Source organism: Triticum urartu, chromosome 7A (genome assembly GCF_056163025.1).
Source record: "Triticum urartu cultivar PI428250 chromosome 7A, HENAU_Tu73, whole genome shotgun sequence".
In the NCBI taxonomy this organism is placed as follows: Eukaryota; Viridiplantae; Streptophyta; class Magnoliopsida; order Poales; family Poaceae; genus Triticum; species Triticum urartu.
Window position 1 is genome coordinate 9,933,183 of NC_141879.1, and position 21,619 is coordinate 9,954,801.

The window sequence follows — 21,619 nt, forward strand, 5'->3', positions numbered from 1 at the left end:
GTCCCGAACTATGCGTCTAAGGTCGATGGTAACAGGAGGCGGGGGACACAATGTTTACCCAGGTTCGGGCCCTCTTGGTGGAGGTAATACCCTACTTCCTGCTTGATTGATCTTGATGAATATGAGGATTGCAAGTGTTGATCTACCACGAGATCGTAATGGCTAAACCCTAGATGTCTAGCCTGTATGATTATGATCGCCTCTATGGACTAAACCCTCTGGTTTATATAGACACCGGAGGGGCCTAGGGTTGTACAGAGTCGGATTACAGAGGAAGGAATCTTCATATCCGAACGCTAAGCTTGCCATCCACGCCAAGGAGAGTCCCATCCGGACACGGCAGGAAGTCTTCTATCTTGTATCTTCATGGCCCATCAGTCCGGCCTGCGTCACATAGGTCGGGCGCCCGAGGACCCCTTAATCCAGGACTCCCTCAGTAGCCCCTGAACCAGGCTTCAATGACGATGTGTCCGGCGCGCAGATTGTCTTCAGCATTGCAAGGCGGGTTCCTCCTCCGAATTCTTTAAAGTAGTCCTTGAACACAGAGAACGTGTCCGGCTCTACAAAACAAGCTCCACATACAGCCGCAAAGAATATAACATTTAACAAGTCCCATCTACTGACATCTTTTGTAGTGAGACGCCATGTCTCTGCACGGTCATTATTTCGAACCGTTTTTAAGCCTTCTACTCCACGTTTCGAGATGCGGTTTCTATTGGCACGTCTTGTCGAAGCAGAGAACGTGTCCCCTTATCACGGTATTCTCATCAATACGTGCGTGGGTAATCCAACCGCGCCGTCTGTACAGCCTTGCGGAATAGGCGAGTTTTAAGGCGAATGGGGAGGCGCTTGATATTCGCTGCCTATATAAAAGGAAAAGGATCCATTCTTTCACCCACGCCCTCTTCTTCTCCGCGCATCCGCTCTCGAGCTCCAGCGCCCAAGCTTCCATCCTTTCCGCCTCAAAAAAGCACTCCGACCATGTCCGGATCTGGAGTGTAGGGCAAGTGGATGGCCTCCTCCGTCAAGTAGAAGGACAACACGAAGCTCTGGGAGGCGGGGTACTTGGCCCAGGAAATCGCCCACCGGCTTCCGGCCAAGGGGAAGATCGTCCCCACCCCAGAGTCCCATGAGAGGGTGGTATTTATCCCCCACTTCGTCCGCGGGTTGGGATTTCCTCTCCACCCATTCGTCCGCGGGCTCATGTTCTACTACGGGCTAGATTTCCATGATCTGGCCCCAAACTCCTTCCTCAACATCTCGGCATTCATTGTCGTTTGCAAGGCCTTCCTCCGCATCCCACCCCGCTTCGGATTGTGGCTGAAGACCTTCAATGTGAAGCCGAAGGTGGTGGGTGGTCAACACGCAGAGTGCAGATGCGCTCTGGTGAACAAGCTGTCCAACGTCTCTTGGCCCAAAGGTACATTCGTGGAGACCGTCAAAGGGTGGCAACAGTAGTGGTTCTACGTCACAGAGCCCCGTGACACCACCTGGGCCGCGGCTCCCGAATTTAAGTCCGGGTCCCTGATGCGGCTCACCTCCTGGCTAGAGAAGGGCCTTGACTGGGCTTCGTCGGACGAGCCGACATCGCTGCAGACGCGCATCAAGAGCATGGTGGACAAGAACATCAAGCTCGTCAACGTGATCCAGGTGATGCTTGTTCGCCGGATCCTTCCTTGCCAACGCCGAACTTGCCATTTGTGGGAGTTCGATCTGGCCAAGCACTAGACCTTGCAACGATTCTTTGGCGTCACGCACGAAGGCATCTGGAAGGTGCTATTCAAGGCAAATCAGACGTGGCCGGAGACGACCGAGAACCGCAGTCATGCCCTGACTCATCCAGCCAGTTCGGTGAGTTCTCCATATTTCAAGGTGTATCCTCCAGCTGTATATTCAGGGCTGGACAAAAAAGGAGGAGCGGATCCAGTGTCCGGCTCCGCTGCCAGAAAACCCAGCGATCCCACTTCTGATGAAGATGCTGGTTCCAGCGCCCTACAAGGCGCCAGAGAAGAAGGCCAAGGAGACCAGAAGTGGCCTCCATCGTAAAGGTACTTCGGACGGATCATCCGAAGAAACCGAAACCCACTCCTCACCCGTCGAGAACGACGAGGAGGAGGAGGAGGAGGAAAGAAATTCTTCCCTTGAGGGGGGAAGGAAGAAAAGGGCGGCCTCCACAAATCTGGAGGCAGAGGCGTCCAAGAGAGGGAAGAAGGTGTCTACTGCGGATAATTCCACCTTGGACACCGATAGTAGCTCTGAGTGGCGCCCCAGGCCGAAGCCCCTGGCTGAATCGTAAGTACTTAAAGGCACTTATGCACATATATATCCAGCTCCTTTACTTCGTGGTATTTAACATGTTAAACCATGCGCTGCAGTCCGGCTCACGCCCACCCCCGGCGATCCTCATCTTTAGGGAATTTGCTGGATCCCAATGTGATGGACAGCGGGTCGCCTCCGCCGGCCTTCTCCCCCAAGGCTACGGACGACACCGAAGTGTTGTCCCGAAGGACCCTCCCAAGTCGGGGAGAAGCACAGGAGACCGTCACGGTGGCGCCTGAGGGTGATACCTCGGCCGCCGGACACATGGGGGAGCAGACCCCCCTGGCAACTTGCTATGGGGGCCACATCCAATTCGGCCCCCAGCCGAATACTATTCCGGAGACCCATACGTCTCCGGAATCAGGCAAGCAGCCTCCTTGGAAAGAAGGAGGTGCGCCTATCCCGCCGGTGACCTCTATCCATCCAGAGGCACCGGATACTCTACTGGAAGCGTTGCGAGGTGCTTCCATTGTGGAGGAACATCGTATCCTTATGGGTACGGTGATTGAGAGGGTGCAGTCTGCTAAGAGCGGACTGACTGAAGCCTGCGCTAGCCTTCTAACAGGCTTTGAGGTATGTGACATAATTATGCAAAAATAATGTCATAGTATAGACAGTAGCCCCTGAGACTCTATCCGGTGTTCGAAAAGAAAAGCCGAACAGAGGATCAAATAATTTTCACAGGAGTCTAACCATACATGTCTATGTGAATAAGCAGGCGTCGATGTTGGCTGCGACCTCCCACTCTGCCGAAGTCTCCAAACTGAAGCAGAGTCTGGAGCGGGCCGAGGAATAGCTCGGCCGTGTGAAAAAACAACTAGAGGACAAGCAAGGTATGCAATGGCCTATTCAAGTCTAAAAAGATATGAATTGTTTGTGTTGAGCATGTTATCATGACTTTTCGTAGGAGCTGCGACCGAGGTGGAGTCCCTCAAGTTCTTCAAAATATCCAGGCTGGTTACTCGATGCTTCATATTTGGAGAATTTGAAATATTTAAGCTTTGTTAATTGCAGCATGTTACATAGCCTACCATCCAATACTGAAGTATTTGGGAATTTATCTTCACTTTTCCTCGACAATGTGCCAAACCTGAAGACATTACCTTGTCTTCCACTATGCCTTCAAGATTTAAGAGTAGAAAATTGCCCGCTGCTTATATTTATTCCCAAAGATGAGTTGGAACATCATTACCTGGAATCTATATCTATACCTCTATACCTACTAATAAAAGAAATAGGTATTCTTAGTCTGTCATGCTATTTTATAGAAAACGCTGATGTTTTTGACATTAAACCTGCAGTACATATCAAATGTTTTATAAAATACTCATATCTTCTGAACCGTAACTTCAACTTTAACATGTTATATATGAAATTTGATTAGGAAAATATATAGAATCTGAATATGATATTATTTTACCTATTAACCATTTAAAAAGATACTATCTAGGATGCAATCTTAATCAACAGTGCATTATCCATCTTTCTTTCGTCTCGGTATTGATCCGGATTGTTGATGAAGATCTCAGCAAAATCAGGATTGGAGACGAAATTAAAGATCACTCACCCGTTTCTTTGTATTTATTAAATCTGCATACAAGCGTGTTTAAATAGAAGACATGTGGAATTTTGAACTTGCGCTTTTGTAGGCAATGATCATCTTTGTTTGGGCCGTAGCTACAAATACTCAGATTACGAACTTTTTTGTGGTAACTTAAAAGCGTGTGATACTTTTTTCTTCCGTTGTAACGCACGGGCCCTTTTGCTAGTAGAATATCACGAGGACAGACCACCTCTGCATCACAACTTGGTTTAATATGGGAGGTGGATTCAGGATCAAATATCAGGACTGTTCTCTCATCGGAACAATCATTTCTGAAGCAGCTAATGATATTGATGCATGCTGATGTGTCACATGTTCAAAACCTTGAAAGTTCTCTAGAAACAGAGAAAGATGAAGTATTTTTAAAGGAGGATATCATCAAAACATGGACATATTGCCATGAGCAGAGGATGAGGCTCGTGTATGAAAGGAGGATTAGGCTGCCGCTGGTTCCACCATCAGGACTTCGTGTACTTTTTCTTTCTTCATGCACTATTACAGATGAAGCTCTAGCTGTTTGCCTTGGTGGCCTGGGTTCACTGAAACATTTGTCCTTACAAAAAATAATGACTTTAACTACACTTCCTTCAGAAGAGGTTCTCCAACATTTGACCAAACTTAACCGCTTGATTGTCGAATATTGCTGGTGTCTCAGGTCATTAGGGGGTTTACGAGCTGCTACCTCTCTTTCAGATGTTCGGTTGAGTTCCTGCCCTTCTTTAGAGTTGGCACATGGAGCAGAATGTTTACCATTATCTCTTGAGAGGCTCATTATACTCCATTGCGTGCTTGGAGCTGAATTTTTCAGTACCAACTGGCTGCACGTGAATTATATCTTCATAAGCAGTTGCAGAAGCGCCGCATGCTTAGCTGTTGGCAGTCCTGTATCACTTGCCAGACTTATGTATGCTCGAAGGATTGTCTTACCTGCAACTTTACCATGTACATTTGATTGATGTTCCGAAACTCACCCCTGAGTGCATCTCGCAGCTTCGAGTCCAGAAGTCACTCGGTGTTGGCAGTCCTGTAATACTCAACAACGTGCTCTTGGCTGAAGGTTTCATCGTTCCACCATTACTCGCTCTTGAAGATTGCAAGGAACCCTTTGTTTCATTGGAAGAATCTGCAAATTTCACATCAGTCAAGACTCAAGACCCGAATGATTTCCCTACCTACAAATCTGAAGTGCTTCTCCAATCTGAACAAGCTCGACATTATTAACTGCCCCAACATATCATCTTTGCCAGATCTGCCATCCTCCCTCCAGCACATACGTGTATGGGATTGTAGTGAGCTCTTGAAGAACTGCCGAGCACCCGATGGAGAAAGTTGGCCAAAGATCGCGCATATCCGCTGGAAGGACTTTCAAGATAAAGTGATTTAGATTCCCACCTACAAATAAATGGAAAAGGTAAATGAGCTCCCATAGGCTACCTTTGCACCCTCAAAGATGTATATAGCCTTTCGTAATATATATGCACTTGTTTTTTTTTATCATTCAAATATGCCATTTATTTCAAAGTTTCATTCATTGGTTTACTTCAAATTATTGGCAGGCCTAAGATGTGTGCTGTCCAACAGAAACCTGTTACGAGAAGCAGTGCCCAAGGCTGGCTCATCTTACAGTTCACCTGTGTCTCATTCACAAGCCAATGCTGACGCTGTTCTGCCTCATGCTTTGCCCTCTCGCACTCCACCACCTCCTGTCCTCTGGTGCCACCATCACTAACGGTGCATTATGTACCTGTGTTGCCAGTTATCATTTTGTTCATGCTATTATTCATTGCCGAAAGTATTGTCTAAAGTGCATTGAGTACGTAGTACGGTTTGTGTGTATGGATTGTAATTCTAATTTCTTGTGTTGCGTTAGATACCTCTGGATAAATGTCGCTGAAGGTCTTTTTATCATTCACTCCTGTAATGAGTTAAGTGATGTATTGCAGTATTTGGGTGTCACACTTGAACTCGTTTGCCATGTGCCATGGCTATTTCACTTGCATGATGGAACTTTTGTTGGTATAGAAAGCCTGCTGCTTCAGATCTGCAGGGCATGTGCTCTGTTTATTTTCCAGTTACTCATTCTCTGCTTTATTTACCACATGTACAATGAATGATCACTTCCATATATTGCTAGATTATACTGTTGGTGCACCATTTGGTTCCATAGCGAATGGCTGGCTGGTGAGAGGATATCTAGAAATGACCACTCCCTGCTCTGTTTATCTATCCATACTGTTGGTGCACCATTTGGCTGAGCAGTATACTGATGCCTGCTATCAGATAACTGTTGTTCTGCTGTTTTCCCTTTTATGAGTGCATGCATTGTTGTGCTGGTGCTATCAGTGCAAATGTGGATGAACAATGTGGACATGGTTGCTCGGCTGGGGGAGCAATTGTGATGGATGTATAAGGATGTTTTATGATGGCTCCAGGACCCATTCCAGGCATGCGTTGTTAGTGCTATCAAGACTACAGCTAATCTTGCTAATCAAGACAGCCCCGCATCTTGATTGGTATACTATTTTGATGCTATCTCTGTTGAGGAAGATGACGTGGTGCTTTGGCCTTACAGTCTGAAGTTACTCTTCAACAATTGCCCTGTCGCTCTGCAGCAACTTGTTACCAGGTGGAGTGCCTCAGGCTAGCTCATCTTACTGTTTTGCTGGCCAGTGCAGATTCCGTCGGCCGAGCAGAGAATGTCGTATATTTTATTATTGTCGTGCTGTTGTGTTACCTTCTCCTGGAGTATGTCGTACATTTGGTTTGTACGGGTTATACTCGTTTTCTCTTGTGTGCTGTTACATACTCTTCTGAAAAAAAATGCAGCTGAAGGTCTCTTTGACATTTACAGTAGCAAGGGTTACTGTATGGGTTTAATAGTTGATAACTCTTGTTTTGCTGCTTTCCCTTTCTTGAGTTTTGCTGGTGCTATCAGTGAAATGTGTATGAACAAGAGAGAAGTGCATATTACACCCTCCAACTCTAGCACTAGTCTAATATACACCCCTCAACTTCAATACCGTCTAAATTACACCCCTCAACTCTCAAAACCGGCTAGAATTCAACCCTCCCCTCCCTGTTGACCGGTTTTGACTGAGTGAACAGTAAAAATAAAAATTTTAAAAACAAAAAAATATTTTTTTTTGACAAAATTCAAAAAGTTCCAAGTTTTTGCACCACGTGAACAGTAAATTCAAAAAAATCACCTTTTCAACATGTTTGGATACCTGAGTAAATTTGAGATGTCCGTAAATTCGAAAAAAATTCAAAATTTTCAGCATGGTGAACAGTAATTCGGGAAAAAAATCCAAAAAAAATCAGCACGCGCTCAAACATCATCCATGCAAAAAAAGGGTTTTAAAAAAAATCGATTTTACTATTTGCCAAGCTGAAATTTTGAAAAAAAATTCGAATTTACGGACATCTCGAATTTACTCAGGTGTCCAAACATGCTGAAAAGGTGATTTTTTTTTAATTTGCTGTTTACACGGTGAAAAAACTTGGAACATTTTTGAATTTTTTTCAAAAAAAATTATGGTTTTTAAAATTTTATTTTTACTGTTCACTCAGTCAAAACCGGTCAACAGGGAAGGGAGGGTTGAATTATGGCCAGTTTTGTGAGTTGGGGGGTGTATATTAGACTAGGGCTAGAGTTGGGGGTGTAATATGCACTTCTCTCTATGAACAATGTTATGGAAGCGAATTGTGGTGCTCTGTTTTTCTGGTGCTATCAGTCGGTCTATGAACAAACTGGACTGGGGAGCCACCATTTACATTGTGATGGCAGCTGGAAAAGGAAACTGCTCTGCAAATTGATTGACATACACATGCATGCCATCAGGTATCTCCGTTTGTAAGTAAGAAATGATCGATGTTTGTGCCTCTGACTACCTTAGAGGTGTTGTGTCTTGCAAGGAGAAGAGAAGCTCGCTACCATCAACGTGTTGTTATTATCCATCCTTTAGCTGTGGCCCCCACGGAAACTCGTCTCCTCACCGTGCTGAGGCTATGCGGTCGTGACGAGTTGCAATCAAAATGCCAAATCCATCAGAATAACTTCATAACTTTTTCTCAAATCAATTAACAAAAAATAGAGAATACAATTCTTGTTGTACTACCAATGATCTTGCTCCCAAATCCTCATTTATTTAGCCAGCCCACCCTTTTTATACGCTCTAATTTCTGGGGGCCATATTTAGCTTGGGTGCCGTTTTAAATTGAATTTTCTGCTTTTTGAGATGTGATTTGCCATTTTTTCTTCTTGACTCTGAGGCTCAACCCGATTCAACTTTTCTTTCCTATTTTTTTCTTTTCGGTACAAAAAATGGATCATAGAAGGTAATTTTTTTTTGTTACATCGCAAAGAATTATGTACCTCGTATAAACTAGCAAGTATGATGGAAAAACAACAAGACACAAAACGACTAGCAGAAAAATAAATTTACATTGAGGAATGTACTCTCCATCTTCCTTCGATTGTATGCGGCTGTCGAAGCTTCAAAATTGCAATGAACCGTAAGTAAGGGAAATTGACAAGTGCAAATGCCTTGCCATACCAGGCTTTAATTTGAAGACCGTAATAGCTACTCTCTGGTAGAAACAAGACCCAGTAACCACGAAAGGAATATGGGTTGACGCAGCACCTAAACAACAGAAAGACTTCCTTCACCACCAAATCAGAGGTTTGGAGGAACCAGGTCATATCAGAACAAAGCGAAATAAGCGATCGTGGTGACGCTCCAAAAGCCAGCCAATTGCTTCCTTTGATTGACACACCGACCGTCAAGATTCAAAGAGAGTCAATATTTCTGGCAATACCCGTCCTCACATATTGTTAGTTGGGGCCGATCAGATGTCCTCGAGGTACGGATAGGAGAGATTTTATTCCAATGCACCAACGTTGCCACTACCTCGGTGATGCCGCAAGGAAACCAAAACCATTGGGAAAAAGTGCCTACTAGAACTGAGAAAAACAGAAGGGGTGGATCCCCACTCGACAAGGCGGCCAGACATGGGAGAGGTGAAGGGGAGGCGGCATGGTGGAGACCCCACTTGGGATTACCTCAAGTTACCATGCTTTAGGGCATCTCCAACATGAATCACCAAATCACCCCCAAATGTTCAATGGACAAAAAAGCCATCGAAAGTGACTAACCAAATATGTTGAGACAATCCAGACTATCTGAAATCTCACAAATCGGAACCAGATCGAGATGGGGTATGGTGGCGTCCGGAGAGTCCGTTGATGCCGTCAACCCCACCAAAAATCCACCTTTTCCTTTCCCCCTTCTCTCTCCACTACTAGAAAAAGGCCTACTAATGGCGCACCTGTTTTGCCTACTAATGGCGCACTACAGGTGCGCCACTAGTACCACGCCATTAGACGTCATTAGTAATAATTTTCTAAAAAATTATTTTTTCAGAATTTTTTTAATTTTTTTTCGTTTTTTTTAATCTCGGGTCAATATGCTTAATCTCAAGTCAAATCACACTCTATCGTCAAACTTCTCGGAAGGTCACCCATCCTCACAATACTCCAGCCTGAGCACGCTTAACTTCGCAGTTCTATCCAACCCCAGCACCAGCTCACTTCACAGGCACTTGTTGATATATCTATCATATCAATCCTATTAAACCTTGTTGATGTCTAGGACTTTGTTCATGTTCATGAGTATGATAAAATTTTGAAAAAATATTTCAAACTTCCCGGTCATATTACGTATCATAATTTGAAAAAAATTCCAAAAATTTCTTTTTTTTAAACTAATTTTTTTCTGTTACTAGTGGCGCACCTAGCAAATGGTGCGCCACTAGTAAGTTTGAATTTTTTTTCATTTTCCCCCCTCTAGATCTTAAAAGCCCCGTATCTTTCGTTCTGTTAGGTTTTTGGGGATTTTGAAGATGTTGAACTGAGTTCCCTCGTTCAATTCGGATGTAACTTTTCGAGTAGATGATTTTTCATATAAAAAACTTTTTAATCCGAGTTCGTATGCAAAAGTTATGCCCATTTTACAAATTTCATAGAGATTTTGCAAATAAAGTCGAAATTCATATTTGAAAATTTCCCAACAAGTAGACCACATATCACATGGGAAACTTATTATTTTTATTTTTTTGACATTTCCATCATTTTCTTTTATTATTTTTTAAACTGAAAAAGCGGTCCAAGGGGGGTGCATTCGGTGGAATTTTTGGTCAAAGTTAGTAATGGCGCACCGTGAGTGTGGTGCGCCATTATACTAGTTTTGAAAAAAAATTGAAAAATTATTTGAAAAAAACTTAATAATGGCGCACCGTGGGTGTGGTGCGCCATTACTAGTTACTAGTAATGGCGCACCACACCCACGGTGCGCCATTACTAGTTTTGAAAAAAATAATAAAAAAAGTTGAAAAAAATTAGTAGTGGCGCACCGAGGGTGTGGTGCGCCATTACTAGTTTACCTACTAATGTGGCACTATCCCCTGGTGCGCCATTACTAGTTTTGAAAAAAAAATTGTTAGTAGTGGCGCACCGTGGGTGTGGTGCGCCATTAGTATTTAGAGTTTAATGGCGCACCAACACATGGTGCGCCATTAGTATATAGTAGTGGCGCACCACATGTGTGGTGTGCTATTACTGTCCATATTATCTATAGCCCTTTTCCTAGTAATGCTCCTCTCTTCATGGACAAGGGGCGAACAAGTAGGGGTTTGGGGGGGTGATGGAAATATGCCCTAGAGGCAATAATAAATTGGTTATTATTATATTTCCTTGTTCATGATAATCGTTTATTATCCATGCTAGAATTGTATTGATAGGAAACTCAGATACATGTGTGGATACATAGACAACACCATGTCCCTAGTAAGCCTCTAGTTGACTGGCTCGTTGATCAATAGATGGTTACGGTTTCCTGACCATGGACATTGGATGTCGTTGATAACAGGATCACATCATTAGGAGAATGATGTGATGGACAAGACCCAATCCTAAGCCTAGCACAAGATCATGTAGTTCGTATGCTAAAGCTTTTCTAATGTCAAGTATCACTTCCTTAGACCATGAGATTGTGCAACTCCCGGATACCGTAGGAGTGCTTTGGGTGTGCCAAACGTCACAACGTAACTGGGTGGCTATAAAGGTACATTACAGGTATCTCCGAAAGTGTCTGTTGGGTTGGCACGAATCGAGACTGGGATTTGTCACTCCGTGTAAACGGAGAGGTATCTCTGGGCCCACTAGGTAGCACATCATCATAATGTGCACAATGTGATCAAGGAGTTGATCACGGGATGATGTGTTACGGAACGAGTAAAGAGACTTACCAGTAATGAGATTGAACAAGGTATCGGGATACCGACGATCGAATCTCGGGCAAGTATCGTCCGCTAGACAAAAGGAATTGTATACGGGATTGATTAAGTCCTTGACATCGTGGTTCATCCGATGAGATCATCGTGGAACATGTGGGAGCCAACATGGGTATCCAGATCCCGCTGTTGGTTATTGACCGGAGAGTTATCTCGGTCATGTCTGCATGGTTCCCGAACCCGTAGGGTCTACACACTTAAGGTTCGATGACGCTAGGGTTATAGGGAATAGATATACGCGGTTACCGAATGTTCTTCGGAGTCCCGGATGAGATCCCGGACTTCACGAGGAGTTCCAGAATGGTCCGGAGGTAAAGATTTATATATGGGAAGTCCTGTTTTGGTCACCGGAAAAGTTTCGGGTTTTATCGGTAACGTATCGGGACCACCTGGAGGGTCCCGGTGTTGGGGAACGTAGCAGAAATTCAAAAAAAAAATCCTACGTGCCACCAAGATCTATCTATGGAGAGACCAGCAACGAGGGGAAGGAGAGTGCATCTACATACCCTTGTAGATCGCTAAGAGGAAGCGTTCAAGAGAACGGGGTTGAAGGAGTCGTACTCGTCGTGATCCAAATCACCGGAGATCCTAGTGCCGAACGGACGGCACCTCCGCGTTCAACACACGTACAGCCCGGTGACGTTTCCCATGCCTTGATCCAGCAAGGAGAGAGGGAGAGGTTGAGGAAGACTTCATCCAGCAGCAGCACAACGGCATGGTGGTGGTGGAGGAGCGTGGTACTCCAGCAGGGCTTCACCAAGCACCGCAAGAGACGAGGAGGGAGAGGGGTAGGGCTGCGCCAAGAAGGAGAGGAACTCGTGTGTGTTGGGCAGCCCAAACCTCAAGTATATATAAGGGAAGGGGAGGGGCTGCGCCCCCACCTAGGGTTCCCTCCCTAGGGGTGGCGGCAGCCCCCTAGATCCCATCTAGGGGCGGCCAAGGGGAGGGGAGAGGGGGAGGCGCACCAGGGTGGGCCTTAGGGCCCATCTGCCCTAGGGTTTGCCCCCTTCTCCTCTCCCTTGCGCCTTGGGCCCTTGTGGGGGGGCGCACCAGCCCACCTAGGGCTGGTCCCCTCCCACACTTGGCCCATGCAGCCCTCCGGGGCTTGTGGCCCCACTTGGTGGACCCCCGGGACCCTCCCGGTGGTCCCGGTACGTTACCGATAAACCCCGAAACTTTTCCGACGACCAAAACAGGACTTCCCATATATAAATCTTTACCTCCGAACCATTCCGGAACTCCTCGTGATGTCCGGGATCTCATCCGGGACTCCGAACAACATTCGGTAACCACGTATATCTATTCCCTATAACCCTAGCGTCATCGAACCTTAAGTGTGTAGACCCTACGGGTTCGGGAACCATGCAGACATGACCGAGACGTCCTCCGGTCAATAACCAACAGCGGGATCTGGATACCCATGTTGGCTCCCACATGTTCCACGATGATCTCATCGGATGAACCACGATGTCAAGGACTTAATCAATCCCGTATACAATTCCCTTTGTCTATCGGTACGATACTTGCCCGAGATTCGATCGTCGGTATCCCGATACCTTGTTCAATATCGTTACTGGCAAGTCTCTTTTACTCGTTCCGTAACACATCATCTCGTGATCAACTCCTTGATCACATTGTGCACATTATGATGATGTCCTACCGAGTGGGCCCAGAGATACCTCTCCATTTACACGGAGTGACAAATCCCAGTCTCGATTCGTGCCAACCCAACAGACACTTTCGGAGATACCTGTAGTGTAAATTTATAGCCACCCAGTTACGTTGTGACGTTTGGCACACCCAAAGCACTCCTACGGTATCTGGGAGTTGCACAATCTCATGGTCTAAGGAAATGATACTTGACATAAGAAAAGCTTTAGCATACGAACTACATGATCTTGTGCTAGGCTTAGGATTGGGTCTTGTCCATCACATCATTCTCCTAATGATGTGATCCCGTTATCAATGACATCCAAGGTCCATGGTCAGGAAACCGTAACCATCTATTGATCAACGAGCTAGTCAACTAGAGGCTTACTAGGGACATGGTGTTGTCTTTGTATCCATACATGTATCTGAGTTTCCTATCAATACAATTCTAGCATGGATAATAAACGATTATCATGAACAAGGAAATATAATAATAATCAATTTATTATTGCCTCTAGGGCATATTTCCAACAGTCTCCCACTTGCACTAGAGTCAATAATCCAGTTCACATCGATATGTGATTAACACTCAAGGTCACATCCCCATGTGACTAACACCTAAAGAGTTTACTAGAGTCAATAATCTAGTTCACATTACCATGTGATTAACACTCGATGAGTTCTGGGTTTGATCATGTTATGCTTGTGAGAGATGTTTTAGTCAACGGGTCTGCAACATTCAGATCCTTATGTACTTCACAAATCTCTATGTCATCTCCTAGATGCAGCTACCACGTTCTATTTGGAGCTATTCCAAATAACTGTTCTATTATACGAATCCAGTTTACTACTCAGAATAATCTGGATTAGTGTCAAAGTTTGCATCAGCGTAACCCTTTACGATGAACTCTTTTACCACCTCCATAATCGATAAAATTCCTTAGTCCACTAGTTACTAAGGATAACTTTGACCGCTGTCCTGTGATCCATTCTTGGATCATTCTTGTACCCCTTGACTGACTCATGGCAAGGCACACTTCAGGTGCGGTACATAGCATAGCATACTGTAGAGCCTACGTCTTAAGCATAGGGGACGACCTTCGTCCTTTCTCTCTATTCTGCCGTGGTCGAGCTTTAACTTCATACCTTACAACTCAGGCAAGAACTCCTTCTTTCACTGATCCATCTTGAACACCTTCAAGATCATGTCAAGGTATGTGCTCATTTGAAAGTACCATTAGGCGTTTTGATCTATCCTTATAGATCTTGATGCTCAATGTTCAAGTAGCTTAATCCAGGCTTTCCATTGAAAAACACTTTCCAAATAACCCTATATGCTTTCCAGAAATTCTACATCATTTCCGATCAACAATATGTTAACAACATATACTCATCGGAAATTCTATAGTGCTCCCACTCACTTCTTTGGAAATACAAGTTTCTCATAAACTTTGTATAAACCCAAAACTTTGATCATCTCATCAAAGCATACATTCCAACTCCAAGATGCTTACTCTAGTCCTTAGAAGGATTGCTGGAGCTTTGCATACTTATTAGCATCTTTCAGGATTGACAAAACCTTCCGGTTGTATCGCATACAACCTTTCCTCAAGAAAATCGTCGAGGAAACAATGTTTTGACATCCTATCTGCAAGATTTCATAAATAATGTAGTGACTGCTAATATAATTCCAACGGACTCTTAGCATCGCTACGAGTGAGAAAGTCTCATCGTAGTCAACTCCTTGAACTTGTCGGAAAACATCTTAACGACAAGTCGAGCTTTCTTAATGGTGATACTTTACCATCATTGTCCGTCTTCCTTTTAAAATCCATCTGTACTCAACAGTCTTACGACCATCGAGCCGTTCTGCCAAAGTCTACACTTTGTTTTCATACATGGATCCTCTCTCGGATTTTATGGCCTCGAGCCATTTATCGGAATCCGGGCCCACCATCGCTTCTCCATAGCTCGTAGGTTCATTGTTGTCTAGCAACATGACTTCCAAGATAGGATTACGTACCACTCTGAAGTAGTACGCATCCTTGTCATCCCACGAGGTTTGGAAGTGACTTGATCTGAAGTTTCATGATCACTATCATAAGCTTCCACTTCAATTGGTGTAGGTGCCACAGGAACAACTCCCTGTGCCCTGCCACACACTAGTTGAAGAGACGGTTCAATAACCTCATCAAGTATCCACCATCCTCCCACTCAATTCTTTCGAGAGAAACTTTTCCTCGAGAAGGACCCAATTCTAGAAACAATCCCTTATTGCTTTCGGATCTGAGACAGGAGGTATACCCAACTGTTTTGGGTGTCCTATGAAGATGCATTTATCCGCTTTGGGTTCGTGCTTATCAGCCTGAAACCTTTTTCACATAAGCGTCGCAGCCCCAAACTTTTAAGAAATGATAGCTTAGGTTTCTCTAAGCCATAGTTCATACGGTGTCATCTCATCGGAATTACGTGGTGCCCTTTTAAAGTGAATGTGGTTGTCTCTAATGCCTAACCCATAAACTATCGTGGTAATTCAATAAGAGACATCATGATATGCATCATATCCAATAGGGTGCAGTTATGATGTTCGGACACACCATCACACTATGGTGTTCCAGGCTGTATCGGTTGTGAAACAATTTCCACAATGTCTTAATTCTGTGCCAAATTCGTAATTCAGATATTCATCTCTGCGATCATATCATAGACATTTTATCCTCTTGTCACGACGATGTTCAACTTCACTCTGAAATTACTTGAACCTTTCAATAATTCAGACTTATGTTTCATCAAGTAAATATACTCAGTATCTACTCAAATCATTTGTGAAGTAAGAACATAACGATATCCACTACACGCCTCAGCACTCATTGGACTGCACACATCAAAATGTATTACTTCCAACAAGTTGCTTTCTAGTTCCATTTTACTGAAAACGAGGCTTTCAGTCATCTTGCCCATGTGGTATGATTTGCATGTCTCAATTGATTCTAAATCAAGTGAGTCCAAACGGTCCATTTGCATGGAGTTTCTTCATGCATATACACCAATAGACATGGTTCGCATGTCTCAAACTTTTCAAAAACGAGTGAGCCCAAAGATCCATCAGCATGGAGCTTCTTCATGCGTTTTATACCGATATGACTTACATGGCAGTGCCACAAGCAGGTGGTACTATCATTACTATCTTATATCTTTTTGCATGAACATGTGTATCACTACGATCGAGATTCAATAAACCATTTGTTTTAGGTGCAAGACCATTGAAGGTATTATTCAAATAAACAGAGTAACCATTATTCTCCTTAAATGAATAACCGTATTGCGATAGACATAATCCAATCATGTCTATGCTCAACGCAAACACCAATCTCGATGGTAGAGGGAGTGTGCGATGCTTGATCACATCAAGCTTGGGAAAAACTTCCAACACATATTGCCAGCTCACCTTTTAGCTAGTCTCCGTTTATTCCGTAGCCTTTTGTTTCGAGTTACTAACACTTAGCAACCGAACTGGTATCTAATACCCTGGTGCTACTAGGAGTACTAGTAAAGTACACATTATAATGCATATCCAATATACTTCTGTCGACCTAGCCAGCCTTCTCATCTACCAAGTATCTAGGGTGGTTCTGCTTCAGTGACTGTTCTCCTTATTACAGAAGCACTTAGTCTCGGGTTTGGGTTCAACCTTGGGTTTCTTCACTAGAGCAGCAGCTGATTTGCCGTTTCATGAAGTATCCCTTCTTGCCCTTGCCCTTCTTGAAACTAGTGGTTTCACCAACCATCAACAATTGATGCTCCTTCTTGATTTCTACTTTTGTGGTGTCAAACATCGCGAATATCTCAAGGATCATCATATATGTCCCCGATATATTATAGTTCATCACGAGGCTCTAGCAGCTTGGTGGTAATGACTTCGGAGAACCATCACTGTCTCATCTGGAAGATCAACTCCCACTCGATTCAAATGATTGTTGTACTCAGACAATCTGAGCACAAGCTCAACAATTGAGCTTTTCTCCCTTAGTTTGCAGGCTAAGAAAATCGTCAGAGGTCTTATACCTCTTGACATGGGCACGAGCCTGAAATCCCAATTTCAGCCCTTGAAACATCTCATATGTTTCGTGACGTTTTAAAACGTCTTCGGTGCCTCAACTCTAAACCGGTTAACTGAACTATCACGTAGTTATCAAAATGTGTATGTCAGATGTTCGCAACATCCACAGACGACGTTCGAGGTTTAGCACACTGAGCGGTGCATTAAGGACATAAGCCTTCTATGAAGCAATGAGGGCAATCCTAAGTTTACGGACCTAGTCCGCATAATTGCTACTATCAACTTTCAACTAAATTTACTCTAGGAACATATCTAAATAGTAGAACTGAAGCGCGAGCTACGACATAATTTGCGAAGACCTTTTGACTATGTTCAGGATAATTAAGTTCATCTTATGAACTCCCACTCAGATAGACATCCCTCTAGTCATCTAAGTGATTACATGATCCGAGTCAACTAGGCCGTGTCCGATCATCACGTGAGACGGACTAGTCAACATCAGTGAACATCTTCATGTTGATCGTATCTTCTATATGACTCATGCTCGACCTTTCGGTCTCTTGTGTTCCGAGGCCATGTCTGTACATGCTAGGCTCGTCAAGCTAATCTAAGTGTTTCGCATGTGTTCCGAGGCCATGTCTGTACATGCTAGGCTCGTCAACACCCGTTGTATTCCAACGTAAGAATCTATCACACCCGATCATCACGTGGTGCTTCGAAACGACGAACTTTCGCAACGGTGCACAGTTAGGGGGAACACCTTCTTGAAATTTTAATGAGGGATCATCTTATTTACTACCGTCGTTCTAAGCAAATAAGATGTATAAACATGATAAACATCACATGCAATCAAAAAGTGACATGATATGGCCAATATCATATTGCTCCTTTTGATCTCCATCTTCGGGGCTCCGTGATCATCATCGTCACCGGCATGACACCATGATCTCCATCATCATGATCTCCATCATCGTGTCTTCATGAAGTTGTCTCGCCAACTATTAATTCTACTACTACAGCTAATGGTTAGCAATAAAGTAAAGTAATTACATGACGTTTATGTTGACACGCAGGTCATAAATAAATTAAGACAACTCCTATGGCTCCTGCCGGTTGTCATACTCATCGACATGCAAGTCGTCATTCCTATTACAAGAACATGATCAATCTCATACATCACATATCATTCATCACATTCTTCTTGGCCATATCACATCACATAGCATACCCTGCAAAAACAAGTTAGACGTCATCTAATTTTTGTTTGCATGTTTTACGTGGCTGCTATGGGTTTCTAGCAAGAACGTTTCTTACCTACGCAAAACCACAACGTGATATGCCAATTGCTATTTACCCTTCATAAGGACCCTTTTCATCGAATCCGATCCGACTAAAGTGGGAGAGACAGACACCCGCCAGCCACCTTATGCAACTAGTGCATGTTAGTCGGTGGAACCGGTCTCACGTAAGCGTACGTCTAAGGTTGGTCCGGGCCGCTTCATCCCACAATGCCGCTGAATCAAGATTGGACTAGTAACGGTAAGCATATTGAACAAAATCAACGCCCACAACTACTTTGTGTTCTACTCGTGCATAGAATCTACGCAATAGACCTAGCTCATGATGCCACTGTTGGGGAACGTAGCAGAAATTCAAAAAATTTCCTACGTGCCACCTAGATCTATCTATGGAGAGACCAGCAACGAGGGGAAGGAGAGTGCATCTACATACCCTTGTAGATCGCTAAGCGGAAGCGTTCAAGAGAATGGGGTTGAAGGAGTCGTACTCGTCGTGATCCAAATCACCGGAGATCCTAGTGCCGAACGGACGGCACCTCCGCGTTCAACACACGTACAGCCCGGTGACGTCTCCCATGCCTTGATCCAGCAAGGAGAGAGGGAGAGGTTGAGGAAGACTTCATCCAGCAGCAGCACAACGGCGTGGTGGTGGTCGAGGAGCATGGTACTCCAGCAGGGCTTCACCAAGCACCGCAAGAGACGAGGAGGGAGAGGGGTAGGGCTGCGCCAAGAAGGAGAGGAACTCGTGTGTGTTGGGCAGCCCAAACCTCAAGTATATATAAGGGAAGGGGAGGGGCTGCGCCACCACCTTGGGTTCCCTCCCTAGGGGTGGCGGCAGCCCCCTAGATCCCATCTAGGGGCGGCCAAGGGGAGGGGAGAGGGGGAGGCGCACCAGGGTGGGCCTTAGGGCCCATCTGCCCTAGGGTTTGCCCCCTTCTCCTCTCCCTTGCGCCTTGGGCCCTTGTGGGGGGCGCACCAGCCCACATGGGGCTGGTCCCCTCCCACAATTGGCCTATGCAGCCCTCCGGGGCTTGTGGCCCCACTTGGTGGACCCCCGGGACCCTCCCGGTGGTCCCGGTACGTTACCGATAAACCCCGAAACTTTTCCGGCGACCAAAACAGGACTTCCCATATATAAATCTTTACCTCCGAACCATTCCGGAACTCCTCGTGATGTCCGGGATCTCATCCGGGACTCCGAACAACATTCGGTAACCACATATATCTATTCCCTATAACCCTAGCGTCATCGAACCTTAAGTGTGTAGACCCTACGGGTTCGGGAACCATGCAGACATGACCGAGACGTCCTCCGGTCAATAACCAACAGCGGGATCTGGATACCCATGTTGGCTCCCACATGTTCCACGATGATCTCATTGGATGAACCACGATTTCAAGGACTTAATCAATCCCGTATACAATTCCCTTTGTCTATCGGTACGATACTTGCCCGAGATTCGATCGTCGGTATCCCGATACCTTGTTCAATATCGTTACTGGCAAGTCTCTTTTACTCGTTCCGTAACACATCATCCCGTGATCAACTCCTTGATCACATTGTGCACATTATGATGATGTCCTACCGAGTGGGCCCAGAGATACCTCTCCGTTTACACGGAGTGACAAATCCCAGTCTCGATTCGTGCCAACCCAACAGACACTTTCGGAGATACCTGTAGTGTAACTTTATAGCCACCCAGTTACGTTGTGACGTTTGGCACACCCAAAGCACTCCTACGGTATCCAGGAGTTGCACAATCTCATGGTCTAAGGAAATGATACTTGACATAAGAAAAGCTTTAGCATACGAACTACATGATCTTGTGCTAGGCTTAGGATTGGGTCTTGTCCATCACATCATTCTCCTAATGATGTGATCCCGTTATCAATGACATCCAATGTCCATGGTCAGGAAACCGTAACCATCTATTGATCAACGAGCTAGTCAACTAGAGGCTTACTAGGGACATGGTGTTGTCTATGTATCCATACATGTATCTGAGTTTCCTATCAATACAATTCTAGCATGGATAATAAACGATTATCATGAACAAGGAAATATAATAATAATCAATTTATTATTGCCTCTAGGGCATATTTCCAACAGTCTCCCACTTGCACTAGAGTCAATAATCCAGTTCACATCGATATGTGATTAACACTCAAGGTCACATCCCCATGTGACTAACACCCAAAGAGTTTACTAGAGTCAATAATCTAGTTCACATTACCATGTGATTAACACTCGATGAGTTCTGGGTTTGATCATGTTATGCTTGTGAGAGATGTTTTAGTTAACGGGTCTGCAACATTCAGATTCTTATGTACTTCACAAATCTCTATGTCATCTCCTAGATGCAGCTACCACGTTCTATTTGGAGCTATTCCAAATAACTGTTCTATTATACGAATCCAGTTTACTACTCAGAATAATCTGGATTAGTGTCAAAGTTTGCATCGGCGTAACCCTTTACGACGAACTCTTTTACCACCTCCATAATCGAGAAAATTCCTTAGTCCACTAGTTACTAAGGATAACTTTGACCGCTGTCCTGTGATCCATTCTTGGATCACTCTTGTACCCCTTGACTGACTCATGGCAAGGCACACTTCAGGTGCGGTACACAGCATAGCATACTGTAGAGCCTACGTCTTAAGCATAGGGGACGACCTTCGTCCTTTCTCTCTATTCTGCCGTGGTCAAGCTTTAACTTCATACCTTACAACTCAGGCAAGAACTCCTTCTTTGACTGATCCATCTTGAACACCTTCAAGATCATGTCAAGGTATGTGCTCAGTTGAAAGTACCATTAAGTGTTTTGATCTATCCTTATAGATCTTGATGCTCAATGTTCAAGTAGCTTAATCCAGGCTTTCCATTGAAAAACACTTTCCAAATAACCCTATATGCTTTCCAGAAATTCTACATCATTTCTGATCAACAATATGTTAACAACATATACTCATCGGAAATTCTATAGTGCTCCCACTCACTTCTTTGGAAATACAAGTTTCTCATAAACTTTGTATAAACCCAAAACTTTGATCATCTCATCAAAGCATACATTCCAACTCCGAGATGCTTACTCCAGTCCTTAGAAGGATTGCTGGAGCTTCGCATACTTATTAGCATCTTTCAGGATTGACAAAACCTTCCGGTTGTATCGCATACAACCTTTCCTCAAGAAAATCGTCGAGGAAACAATGTTTTGACATCCTATCTGCAAGATTTCATAAATAATGTAGTGACTGCTAATATAATTCCAACGGACTCTTAGCATCGCTACGAGTGAGAAAGTCTCATCGTAGTCAACTCCTTGAACTTGTCGGAAAACA

General features: G+C 44.4%; 1 pseudogene; it reads left to right on the top strand.

Annotated features, from left to right (window-relative positions):
• The first annotated feature begins 1,975 nt into the window (after positions 1-1,975).
• LOC125531126 (uncharacterized) lies at positions 1,976-5,306 on the top strand (annotated as a pseudogene).
• The last annotated feature ends 16,313 nt before the right edge of the window (positions 5,307-21,619 follow it).